Source organism: Ranitomeya variabilis, chromosome 2 (assembly GCF_051348905.1).
Source record: "Ranitomeya variabilis isolate aRanVar5 chromosome 2, aRanVar5.hap1, whole genome shotgun sequence".
In the NCBI taxonomy this organism is placed as follows: Eukaryota; Metazoa; Chordata; class Amphibia; order Anura; family Dendrobatidae; genus Ranitomeya; species Ranitomeya variabilis.
This window is the reverse complement of record NC_135233.1, coordinates 459,175,124-459,188,693: the sequence shown is the minus strand read 5'-3', so window position 1 is coordinate 459,188,693 and position 13,570 is coordinate 459,175,124. Positions and strand designations below refer to the sequence as shown.

The 13,570-nt window shown below is 43.6% G+C and overlaps 1 protein-coding gene across 2 annotated transcripts in view; it reads left to right on the top strand.

The window, feature by feature from the left end:
- MUS81 (MUS81 structure-specific endonuclease subunit) overlaps window positions 1-13,570 on the top strand; it is a 104,091-nt gene that overhangs the window by 1,362 nt on the left and 89,159 nt on the right. The window lies entirely within an intron of this gene.

The window sequence follows — 13,570 nt, the reverse complement described above, 5'->3', positions numbered from 1 at the left end:
ATTCTGTGTGATATATAGGGAGCTGTGTGATATATAGGGCATGTGTATGATATATAGGGAGCTGTGTGATATATAGGGCATGTGTATGATATAGAGGGGGGAGCTGCGTGATATATAGGGCTTGTGTATGATATATAGGGATTCTGTGTGATATAGGGAGCTGTGTGATATATAAGGAGCTGTGTGATATATAAGGCATGTGTATGATATAGAGGGGGAGCTGTGTGATATATAGTGCTTGTGTATGAAATAGAGGGGGAGCTGTGTGATCCATAGGGCTTGTGTATGATATATAAGGGGAGCTGTGTGATCGATAGGGCTTGTGTATGATATATAAGGGGAGCTGTGTGATCCATAGGGCTTGTGTATGATATATAAGGGGAGCTATGTGAGCTATAGGGCTTGTGTATGATATATAAGGGGAGCTGTGTGATCTATAGGGCTTGTGTATGATCTATAGGGGGAGCTGTGATATATAAGGAGCTATGTGATATATAGGGCATGTGTATGATATATAGGGAGCTGTGTGATATATAGGGCATGTGTATGATATATAGGGAGCTGTGTGATATATAGGGCATGTTTTTGATATATAGGGAGCTGTGTGATATATAGGGCATGTGTATGATATATAGGGAGCTGTGGGATCTATAGGGCTTGTGTATGATATATAGGGGTTGTGAATAATATATAGGGGAGCTGTGTGATATATAGGGCTTGTTTATGATATATAAGGGGAGCTGTGTGATCTATAGGGCTTGTGTATGATATATAGGGGGATCTGTGTGATATATAGGGCTTGTGTATGATATATAGGGGTTGTGTATAATATATAGGGGAGTTGTGTGATATATAGGGCTTGTGTATGATATATAGGGGGAGCTGTGTGATATATAGGGCTTGTGTATGATATATAGGGATTCTGTGTGATATATAGGGAGCTGTGTGATATATAGGGCATGTGTATGATATATAGGGAGCTGTGTGATATATAGGGGTTGTGTATAATATATAGGGGAGCTGTGTGATCTATAGGGCTTGTGTGTGATATATAGGGAGCTGTGTGATATATAGGGCATGTGTATGATATATACGGTAGGTGGAGCTGTGATCTATAGGGAGCTGTATGATATATAGGGCATGTGTGATATATAGGGGAGCTGTATGATATATAGGGCGTGTGTATGATACAGTCATGGCCAAAAGTATTCACACCCCTGCAATTATGCCAGATAATACTCAGTTTCTTCCTGAAAATGATTGCAAACACAAATTATTTGGTATTATTAACTTCATTTAATTTGTCTTAAATGAAAAAACACAAAAGAGAATGAAGCAAAAAGCAAAACATTGATCATTTCACACAAAACTCCAAAAAATGGGCCAGACAAAAGTATTGGCACCCTCAGCCTAATACTTTGTTGCACAACCTTTAGCCAAAATAACTGAAACCAACCGCTTCCGGTAACCATCAATGAGTTTCTTACAATGCTCTGCTGGAATTTTAGACCATTCTTCTTTGGCAAACTGCTCCAGGTCCCTGATATTTAAAGGGTGCCTTCTCCAAACTGCCATTTTTAGATCTCTCCACAGGTGTTCTATGGGATTCAGGTCTGGACTCATTGCTGGCCACCTTAGAAGTCTCCAGTGCTTTCTCTCAAACCATTTTCTAGTGCTTTTTGAAGTGTGTTTTGGGTCATTGTCCTGCTGGAACACCCATGACCTCTGAGGGAGACCCAGCTTTCTCACACTGGGCCCTAAATTATGTTGCAAAATTTGTTGGTAGTTTTCAGACTTCATAATGCCATGCACACGGTCAAGCAGTCCAGTGCCAGAGGCAGCAAAGCAACCCCAAAACATCAGGGAACCTCCGCCATGTTTGATTGTAGGGACCGTGTTCTTTTCTTTGAATGCCTCTTTTTTTCTCCTGTAAACTCTATGTTGATGCCTTTGCCCAAAAAGCTCTACTTTTGTCTCATCTGACCAGAAAACATTCTTCCAAAACGTTTTAGGCTTTTTCAGGTAGGTTTTGGCAAACTCCAGCCTGGCTTTTTTATGTCTCAGGGTAAGAAGTGCGGTCTTCCTGGGTCTCCTACCATACAGTCCCTTTTCATTCAGATGCCGACGGATAGTACGGGTTGACACTGTTGTACCCTCGGACTGCAGGGCAGCTTGAACTTGTTTGGATGTTAGTCGAGGTTATTTATCCAACATCCGCACAATCTTGTGTTGAAATCTCTTGTCAGTTTTTCTTTTCCGTCCACATCTAGGGAGGTTAGCCACAGTGCCATGGGCTTTACACTTCTTGATGACACTGCGCACGGTAGACACAGGAACATTCAGGTCTTTGGAGATGGACTTGTAGCCTTGAGATTGCACATGCTTCCTCACAATTTGGTTTCTCAAGTCCTCAGACAGTTCTTTGGTCTTCTTTCTTTTCTCCATGCTCAATGTGGTACACACAAGGACACAGGACAGAGGTTGAGTCAACTTTAATCCATGTCAACTGGCTGCAAGTGTGATTTAGTTATTGCCAACACCTGTTAGGTGCCACAGGTAAGTTACAGGTGCTGTTAATTACACAAATTAGAGAAGCATCACATGATTTTTCGAACAGTGCCAATACTTTTGTCCACCCCCTTTTTTATGTTTGGTGTGGAATTACCGTATATACTCGAGTATAAGCCGAGATTTTCAGCCCATTTTTTTGGGCTGAAAGTCCCCCTCTCGGCTTATACTCGAGTCATACCCGGGGGTCGGCAGGGGAGGGGGAGCGGGGGCTGTCTATTTATACTCACCTACTCCTGGCGCGGTCCCTGCAGTTCCTGCTTCTTCCAGCGCTGCATCTTCTTCCTGTACTGAGCGGTCACATGGTCCTGCTCATTACAGTCATGAGGTGGAGCCGCATATTCATGACTGCAATGAGCGGTAACGGTGACCGCTCAATACAGGAAGAAGATGCAGCGGTGGAAGAAGCAGGGACCGCGCCAGGAGCAGGTAAGTATACGGGGAGGGGAGCGCTGCACGATATTTACCGCTCCTCGTTCCGGTGCGGCTCAGTCATCAGCGTCCTCTGGCTGTGACGCTCAGGTCAGAGCGCGCGGTGACGGTGCGTGCCCTCTGCTGAGCGTCAGTGCTGGAGACGGAGCCGCACGAGGAGCAGATAAAAATTGAAAGCGCCGGCGTCCTGAGCGAATAGAGGTGAGTATGTGATTTTTTTTTTTATTGCAGCAGCAGCATTATATATTGCACAGCTTTATATGGAGTATCTATGGGGCAATAATCAACGGTGCAGGGCAATAATCAACGGTGCAGAGCATTATATATGGCACAGCTTTCTTTGGGGCCATAATGAATGATGCAGAGCATTATATATGGCACAGCTTTCTATGGGGCCATAATGAATGGTGCAGAGCATTATATATGGCACAGCTTTCTATGGAGCATCTATGGGGCCATAATGAACGGTGCAGAGCTTTATATATGGCACAGCTTTCTATGGAGCATCTATGGGGCCATAATGAACGGTGCAGAGCATTATATATGGCACAGCTTTCTATGGAGCATCTATGGGGCCATAATGAACGGTGCAGAGCATTATATATGGCACAGTTTTATATGGAGCATCTATGGGGCAATAATCAACGGTATGGAGCATTATATGTGGCACAGCTTTATATGGAGCAGCTATGGGGCCATAATGAACGGTATGGAGCATCTATTTTTATTTTTGAAATTCACCGGTAGCTGCTGCATTTCCTACCCTAGGCTTATACTCGAGTCAATAAGTTTTCCCAGTTTTTTGTGGCAAAATTAGGGGGTCGGCTTATACTCGGGTCGGCTTATACTCGAGTATATACGGTATATCCAATTTGGCTTTAGGACAATTCTTTTTGTGTTTTTTCATTTAAGACAAATTAAATGAAGATAATAATACCAAAGAATTTGTGTTTGCAATCATTTTCAGGAAGAAACTGAGAATTATCTGACAGAATTGCAGGGGTGTGAATACTTTTGGCCATGACTGTATATAGGGGAGCTGTGTGATATATAGGGCTTGTGTATGGTATATAGGGCTTGTGTATGATATATGGAGCTGTGTGATATATAGAGCTTGTGTATGATATAGGGTTTGTGTATGATATATAGGGGTTGTGTATAATATATAGGGGAGCTGTGTGATCTATAGGGCTTGTGTATGATATATAGGGGAGCTGTGATATATAGGAATTGTGTATGATATATAGGGCTTTTGTATGATATATAGGGGGAGCTCTGATCTATAGGGAGCTGTGTGATATATAGGGCATGTGTATGATATATAGGTGGCTGTGTGATATATAGAGCAAGTGTATGATATATAGGGGAGCTGTGATATATAGGGCTTGTGTATGATATATATGGAGCTGTGTGATATATAGGGCTTGTGTATGATATAGGGGTTGTGTATGATATATAGGGGTTGTGTATAATATATAGGGGAGCTGTGTGATCTGTAGGGCTTGTGTATGATATGTATGATATATAGGGGAGCTGTGATATATAGGAATTGTGTATGATATATAGGGCTTGTGTATGATATATAGGGGGAGCTCTGTGATCTATAGGAGGAGCTGTGTGATCTATAGGGAGCTGTGTGATATATAGGGGATGTGTATGATATATAGGTGGCTGTGTGATATATAGAGCAAGTGTATGATATATAGGGGAGCTGTGTGATATATAGGGCTTGTGTATTATATATAGGGGTTGTGTGATATAAGGGGTTTGTGTATGATATATAGGGCCTGTGTGTTCTATAGGGGCTCTGTATTATATAACGGGGCTGTAATATATATAGGATCTGTGCATTATATAGGAGCTGTGTATTATATAGGGATCTGTATATTATATAGGGGATGTGTATTATATACAGTGATCTGTGTATTATGTATAGGCTTTGTGCATTATATAGTAGCTGTGTAGCTGCGGCTCTGAGAGGAAGCATCGAGGGAGCTGGGTGAGTATTTTATTTCCAACGGGTGGGTGCACGGGAGGGGGGAGGTTACCGGGAACTTTATTTTAACCACAAAAAAAACAATGACTTTTCATTCCTTCTCTCCAGCGAACGCTGCTGGAGAGAAGAAATAAATGGCGGCTTCAGCACTTACTGTAGCGCTGTCTCCTGCACAGTCCGTGTGGTACTGAGTCGGCACACGGCTGCCGCACGTGTGCCAAACTGATGTGCCACGTGAGCACACGGACACACGGATAACTCCGGTACTGATTTTTCCGGTGCCGGAATTATCTGGACGTGTGAGACTGGCCTTATACGCTGGAAAATACAGTAATTTAGACCAGGGGGTGCCCAACTTTTAGATGCCACTGTGTATAGGGGGTGTATTATATATAGGAGCTGTGCGTGATGTATAGGGGCTGTGTATTATATGTAGGAATTTGTGTAATATATATAGGGGATGTGTATTATATAGGGATCTGTGAATAATATACAAGGACTGTGTATTATATATGGGCTATGTATTATATAGGAGCTGTGTAGTATATAGGAGCTGTGTATGATATATAGGGGATGTATATGATATATAGAGACTGTGTATTATATCCAGGTATCTGTATATTATTTGTGAGGGCTATGTATTATATAAAGGAGCTGTGTATTATATAGGAGTTGGGTATTATATACAGGGGCTGTGTATTACATAGGGGCTGTGTATTTTATATGGGAGATGTGTATTATTTGTGAGGGCTATGTATTATATAAAGGGGCTGTGTATTTTATATGGGATATGTGTGTTATATGTAGGCCTGTACTATATACAGGGGTTGTGTATTATATATAGGGATCTGTGTATTATATATAGGGCTGCCTATTATATAGGGTGATGTGTGTTATATAGGGATCTGTGTGTTGTATACAAGGGCTGCTTATTGTATATAGGGATCTGCATGTTACATAGGGCTGTGCATTATATATAGGGATAGGTGTATAAGATGTAGGAACTGTGTATAATATATAGGGGGTTGTGCATTATATATGTGGATGTGTATTATATAGAGGCTGTATTATATACAGGGATCTGTATTACATATGGGAGCTGTGTATTATATTAGGGACTGTGCATTATATATAGAAGCTGTGTATCTATATATATAATTGTCTAAGGGTACTTCCGTCTGTCCTTCTGTCACCGTTATTCGTTCGCTGATTGGTCTCGGCAGCTGCCTGTCATGGCTGCCGCGACCAATCAGCGACGCGCACAGTCCAGAAAAAAATGGCCGCTTACTCCCCGCACTCACTGCCGGCGCCCGCATACACCGCTCACACAGGATTAATGCCGGCGGTAACGGACCGCGTTATGCTGCGGGTAACGCACTCCGTTACCGCTGTTATTAACCCTGTGTGTCCCCAACTTTGTACTATTGACGCTGCCTATGCGGCATCAATAGTACAAAATGTAATGTTAAAAATAATAAATAAAAAAAAAACCTGCTATACTCACCCTCCGCCGCCTTTCTCGCTCCTCGCCACGCTCCCCGGACCGCTCCATTACAAGCGTCAGCTTGCGGTCCGGTCCCGTCCCAGGGCTGGTGTGCGGCAAGGACCTGCCGCGACGTCACGGTCATGTGACCGCGACGTCTTTATAGGTCCTGCTCCCACCAGCCCTGGCACTTGCAATGGAACTCGGCTTCAGGAAAATGGCCGCCGCGATCTCGATCTGCGCACGCGCAGCATCCAGCGGCCATTTTCCTGAAGCCGACCACTACCATCTGCACAGGATCCCAGGAAGAGAAGAGGCAGGACGCAGAGGAGCAGCGACAAGAATGGTGAGTATGATACACTACAAGGGGCCCTCGGATCGTTAGATGAGTATGTTTATTTTTTATTTTTTGGCCCTATACGTGCCTCGGTAATATACTACGTCACTGGGCAATATCCTACGTGGCTCTGCTGTATACTACAAGGCTGGGCAATATACTACGTGGCTGGGCAATATACTACGTGGCTGGGCAATATACTACGTGGCTGGGCAATATACTACAAGGCTGGGCAATATACTACAAAGCTGTGCAATATACTATGTGGCTCTGTGCAATATACTACGTAGCTGCGCAATATCCTACGTCGCTGTGCTGTATACTATGTAGCTGGGCAATATACTACGTCGCTGGGCAATATACTACGTCACTGGGCAATATACTACGTAAATGGGCAATATACTACATGGACATGCATACTCTAGAATACCCGATGCGTTAGAATCGGGCCACCATCTAGTTATATATAGTTTGCTGAGTAATATATGCACGAGACTGCATATTTTATATAGTGATCCATGTATTTTATATAGGGTCTGTGCATTATATTTAGGGAGCTGTATATTATATAGGGGCTGTGCATTATACAGGGATCTGTGTATTATATATATGGGCTGTATTACCGTATATAGGGATCTGTGTATTATATAAGCGGTTATATAAGCGGTTGTGTATTATATAGGGCTGTATTAAATATAGGGATCTGTGTATTATATATAGGGACTGTGTATTGTATATAGGGATCCGTGTATTACATATAGAGGCTGTGCATTATAATGGCGATCAGAGTATTATATATAGGAGCTGTGTATTAATTTTAGGGGGCTGCATATTATATTTTGGAACTGTGTATTATAGGAATCCGTGTTCTATATATAGGGGCTGCATATTACATAGGGATCTGTGTATTATATATTGGGGCGGTGCATTATATATAGGGATCTGTGTATTAGATGTAGGAGCTGTGTATAATATATAGGGTCTGTGCATTGTATATATGTGGATGTGTATTATATATATATATATATATATATATATATATATATATATACTAGCTGTTTCCAGCCAGCTAACGCTCGGCATGCTCATTGCTATCTAATTAACGCTGCTAGTGATAAAACTAAAGTAAATATTGACAACATTCAATAGCGCTTACGCAGGTGGTAAATTAACTTAAAATGAAGTTAATAACAATAATAATAATAAAAAATCTGAATAACACTAATACATTTTATTCACAGTGTAAAATCAAAAGCAAACTGCATTCGTGTGGTAATGTGTGGGGACAGAGCCTCGTGTGGTAATGTGTGAGGACGGAGCCTCGTGTGGTAATGTGTGGGGATGCAGCCTCGTGTGGTAATGTGTGGGGGCGGAGCCTCGTGTGGTAATGTGTGGGGACGGAGCCTCGTGTGGTAATGTGTGGGGACGGAGCCTCGTGTGGTAATGTGTGGGGGCGGAGCCTCGTGTGGTAATGTGGGGGGACGGAGCCTCGTGTGGTAATGTGTGGGGGCGGAGCCTCGTGTTGTAATGTGTGGGGACAGAGCCTCGTGTGGTAATGTGTGAGGACGGAGCCTCGTGTGGTAATGTGTGGGGACAGAGCCTCGTGTGGTAATGTGTGAGGACGGAGCCTCGTGTGGTAATGTGTGGGGATGCAGCCTCGTGTGGTAATGTGTGGGGGCGGAGCCTCGTGTGGTAATGTGTGGGGACGGAGCCTCGTGTGGTAATGTGTGGGGACGGAGCCTCGTGTGGTAATGTGTGGGGGCGGAGCCTCGTGTGGTAATGTGGGGGGACGGAGCCTCGTGTGGTAATGTGTGGGGGCGGAGCCTCGTGTTGTAATGTGTGGGGACAGCCTTGTGTGGTAATGTGGGGGGCGGGATTATGTGTGGTAATGTGGTGGGGGGGCGGTATTGTGTGTGCTAATGTGGTGGGGGAGCGGGATTGTGTGTGGTAATGTGGTGGGGGGAGCGGGATTATGTGTGGTAATGTGGTGGGGGGCGAGATTATGTGTGGTAATGTGGTGGGGGTGGGATTATGTGTGGTAATGTGGTGGGGGGTGGGATTGTGTGTGGTAATGTGGGCGGCGGGGTTGTGTGTGGTAATGTGGTGGGGGGCGGGATTGTGTGTGGTAATGTGGTGGGGGGGTGGGATTGTGTGGTAATGTGGTGGGGGGCGGGATTATGTGTGGTAATGTGTTGGGGGGCGGGATTGTGTGTGGTAATGTGGTGGGGGGCGGGAATTTGTGTGGTAATGTGGTGGGGGCGGGATTATGTGTGGTAATGTGGTGGGGGGCGAGATTATGTGTGGTAATTTGGTGGGGGGGCGGGATTATGTGTGGTAATGTGGTGGGCGGCGGGATTATGTGTGGTAATGTGGTGGGGGGCGGGATTGTGTGGTAATGTGGTGGGGGGGCGGTATTATGTGTGGTAATGTGGGGGGTGGGATTATGTGTGGTAATGTGGTGGGGGCAGGATTATGTGTGGTAATGTGGTGGGGGCAGGATTGTGTGTGGTAATGTGGTGGGGGGCGGGATTGTGTGTGGTAATGTAGTGGGGCGGCGGGATTGTGTGTGGTAATTTGGTGGGGGGGGCGGGATTGTGTGTGGTAATGTGGTGGGGGGCGGGATTATGTGTGGTAATGTGGTGGGGGGCGGGATTGTGTGTGGTAATGTGGTGGGGGTGGGATTATGTGTGGTAATGTGGTGGGGGGCGGGATTGTGTGTGGTAATGTGGTGGGGGGGCGAGATTGTGTGTGGTAATGTGGGGGGGCCTGGATTGTGTGTGGTAATGTGGTGGGGGGCGGGATTGTGTGTGGTAATGTGGTGGGGGGCGGGATTATGTGTGGTAATGTGGTGGGGGCGGGATTATGTGTGGTAATGTGGTGGGGGGCGGGATTGTGTGGTAATGTGGTGGGGGGCGGGATTATGTGTGGTAATGTGGTGGGGGGCGGGATTGTGTGTGGTAATGTGGGGGGGCGGGATTATGTGTGGTAATGTGGTGGGGGGCGGGATTGTGTGGTAATGTGGTGGGGGGCGGGATTATGTGTGGTAATGTGGTGGGGGGCGGGATTGTGTGTGGTAATGTGGTGGGGGAGCGGGATTGTGTGTGGTAATGTGGTGGGGGGGCGGGATTGTGTGTGGTAATGTGGTGGGGGGGCGGGATTGTGTGTGGTAATGTGGGGGGGCGGGATTGTGTGTGGTAATGTGGGGGGGCGGAGCTACTGTGCAGGGGGTGGGATTAGCGAGTAATCACGATGCCTCTTATATATATATATATATATATATATGTATATATATATATATATATAGGGATCAGTGTACTAAATATAGGGGCTGTGTATTATATATAAGGGCTGTGCATTATAATAGGGATCTGTGTATTATATATAGGAGCTGTGTATTAATTTTAGGGGGCTGCGTAATACATATTGGGGGCTGTGTATTATAAGGTTCTGTGTTCTATATATAGGGGTTGCATATTACATAGGGATCTGTGTATTATATATTGGGGCGGTGCATTATGTATATGGATTTGTGTATTATATGTAGGAGCTGTGTAGTATACAAGGGCTGTATTATATATGGGGGCTTCATATTATATAGGGATTTGTATATTATATACAGTTAGGTCCATATATATTTGGACAGAGACAACATTTTTCTAATTTTGGTTATAGACATTACCACAATGAATTTTAAACAAAACAATTCAGATGCAGTTGAAGTTCAGACTTTCAGCTTTCATTTGAGGGTATCCACAATAAAATTGGATGAAGGGTTTAGGAGTTTCAGCTCCTTAACATGTGCGACCCTGTTTTTAAAGGGACCAAAAGTAATTGGACAATTGACTCCAAGGCTATTTCATGGACAGTTGTGGGCAATCCCTTCATTATGTCATTCTCAATTAAGCAGATAAAAGGCCTGGAGTTGATTTGAGGTGTGGTGCTTGCATTTGGAAGGTTTTGCTGTGAAGTAAACATGCGGTCAAAGGAGCTCTCCATGCAAGTGAAACAAGCCATCCTTAAGCTGCGAAAACAGAAAAAAACTTCAGAGAAATTGCTACAATATTAGGAGTGGCAAAATCTACAGTTTGGTACATCCTGAGAAAGAAAGAAAGCACTGGTGAACTCATCAATGCAAAAAGACCTGGGCGCCCACGGAAGACAACAGTGGTGGATGATCGCAGAATAATCTCCATGGTGAAGAGAAACCCCTTCACAACAGCCAACCAAGTGAACAACACTCTCCAGGAGGTCGGCGTATCAATATCCAAATCTACCATAAAGAGAAGACTGCATGAAAGTAAATACAGAGGGTTCACTGCACGGTGCAAGCCACTCATAAGCATCAAGAAGAAAAAGGCTAGACTGGACTTTGCTAAAAAAACATCTAAAAAAGCCAGCACAGTTCTGGAAGAACATTCTTTGGACAGATGAAACCAAGATCAACCTCTACCAGAATGATGGAAAGAGAAAAGTATGGCGAAGGCGTGGTACAGCTCATGATCCAAAGCATACCACATCATCTGTAAAACACGGCGGAGGCAGTGTGATGGCTTGGGCATGCATGGCTGCCAGTGGCACTGGGTCACTAGTGTTTATTGATGATGTGACACAGGACAGAAGCAGCTGAATGAATTCTGAGGTATTCAGAGCCATACTGTGCTCAGATCCAGCCAAATGCAGCCAAACTGATTGGTCGTCGTTTCATCCTACAGATAGACAATGACCCAAAACATGAAGCCAAAGCAACCCAGGAGTTAATTAAATCAAAGAAGTGGAATATTCTTGAATGGCCAAGTCAGTCACCTGATCTCAACCAAATTGAGCAGCATTTCACTTGTTAAAGACTAAACTTCAGACAGAAAGGCCCACAAACAAACAGCAACTGAAAACCACCGCAGTGAAGGCCTGGCAGAGCATCAAAAAGGAGGAAACACAGCGTCTGGTGATGTCCATGAGTTCAAGACTTCAGGCAGTCATTGCCAGCCAAGGGTTTTCAACCAAGTACTAAAAATGAACATTTTATTTAAAATTATTGAATCTGTCCAATTACTTTTGGTCCTTTTAAAAACAGGGTGGCACATGTTAAGGAGCTGAAACTCTTAAACCCTTCATCCGATTTTAATGTGGATACCCTCAAATGAAAGCTGAAAGTCTGAACTTCAACTGCATCTGAATTGTTTTGTTTAAAATTCATTGTGGTATTGTCTATAACCAAAACTAGAAAAATGTTGTCTCTGTCCAAATATATATGGACCTAACTGTATAGGGACTGTGTATTATATATAGGTATCTGTGTACTATATATGGGCCGTACATTATATATAGGGATATTAATAATAGGGACTGTGCATTAAATATAGGAGCTGTGTATTATATATAGGGAACTATGCATTATATATAGAAAAAAAAATATATATATACATACACACACTACCGTTCAAACGTTTAGGGTCACTTAGAAATTTCCTTATTTTTGATAGAAAAGCACAGTTTTTTCCAATGAAGCTAGCATTAAATGATTCAAAAATACACTCTACTGTATACATTGGTAATGTGGTAAATGACTATTCTAGCTGCAAACATCTGGTTTGTAATGCAATATCTTCATAGGTGTATAGAGGCCCATTTCCAACAACCATCACTCCAGTGTTCTTATGGTACTTTGCTAACTGTGTAAGAAGGCTAATGGATGGTTAGAATACCCTTGAAAACCCTTGTGCAAGTATGTTAGCACAGCTGAAAACAGTTTGGCTGATTAGAGAACCTATAAACCTGACCTTCCTTTGAGCTAGATGAGAATCTGGAGCATTACATTTGTTGGTTCCATTAAACTCTCAAAATGGGCAGAAAAAAAAGAACTTTCAAGTGAAACTCGACAGACTATTCTTGTTCTTATAAATGAAGGCTATTCTATGCTAGAAGTTGCCAATAATCTGAAGATTTTCTACAACAGTGTGTGCTACTCCCTTCAGAAGAGAGCACAGCCAGGCTGTAACCAGAGTAGAAAGAGAAGTGGGAAGCCCCGCTGCACAGCTGAGCAACAAGACAAGTACGTTAGAGTCTGTAGTTTGAGATATCGACGCCTCACAGGTCCTCAACTGGCAGCTTCATTAAATAGTACACGCAAAACGCCAGTGTCAACATCTACAGTGAAGAGGCGACTCCGGGATGCTGGCCTTCAGGGCAGAGTGGCAAAGAAAAAGTCATCTGAGACTGGCTAATAAAAGGAAAAGATTAATATGGGCAAAAGAGTACAGACATTGGACAGAGGAAGATTGGAAAAAAGTGTTATGGACAGACGAATCCAAGTTTGAGGTGTTTGGATCACACAGAAAACATCTGTAAGACGCAGAACAACTGAAAAGATGCTGGAAGAGTGTCTGACGCCATCTGTCAAGCATGGTGGAGGTAATGTGATGGTCTGGGGTTGCTTTGGTGCTGGTAAAGTGGGAGATTTGTACAAGGTAAAAGGGATTTTGAATAAGGAAGGCTATCACTCCATTTTGCGACGCCATGCCATACCCTGTGGACAGCACGGTATTGGAGACACTCTTGAAATTATTACAGAAAAATATTGCAATTACACATGTTTTGTTATACACATGTTTATTTCCTTTGTGCGTATTGGAACATAAAAAAAAGAAACAAATTTAAAATTGGACATCATTTAACACAAAACCCCTAAAATAGGCCGGACAAAATTATTTGTTATCCTCAACCTAACATTTGGTTGCACATCCTTTGGAATGAATAA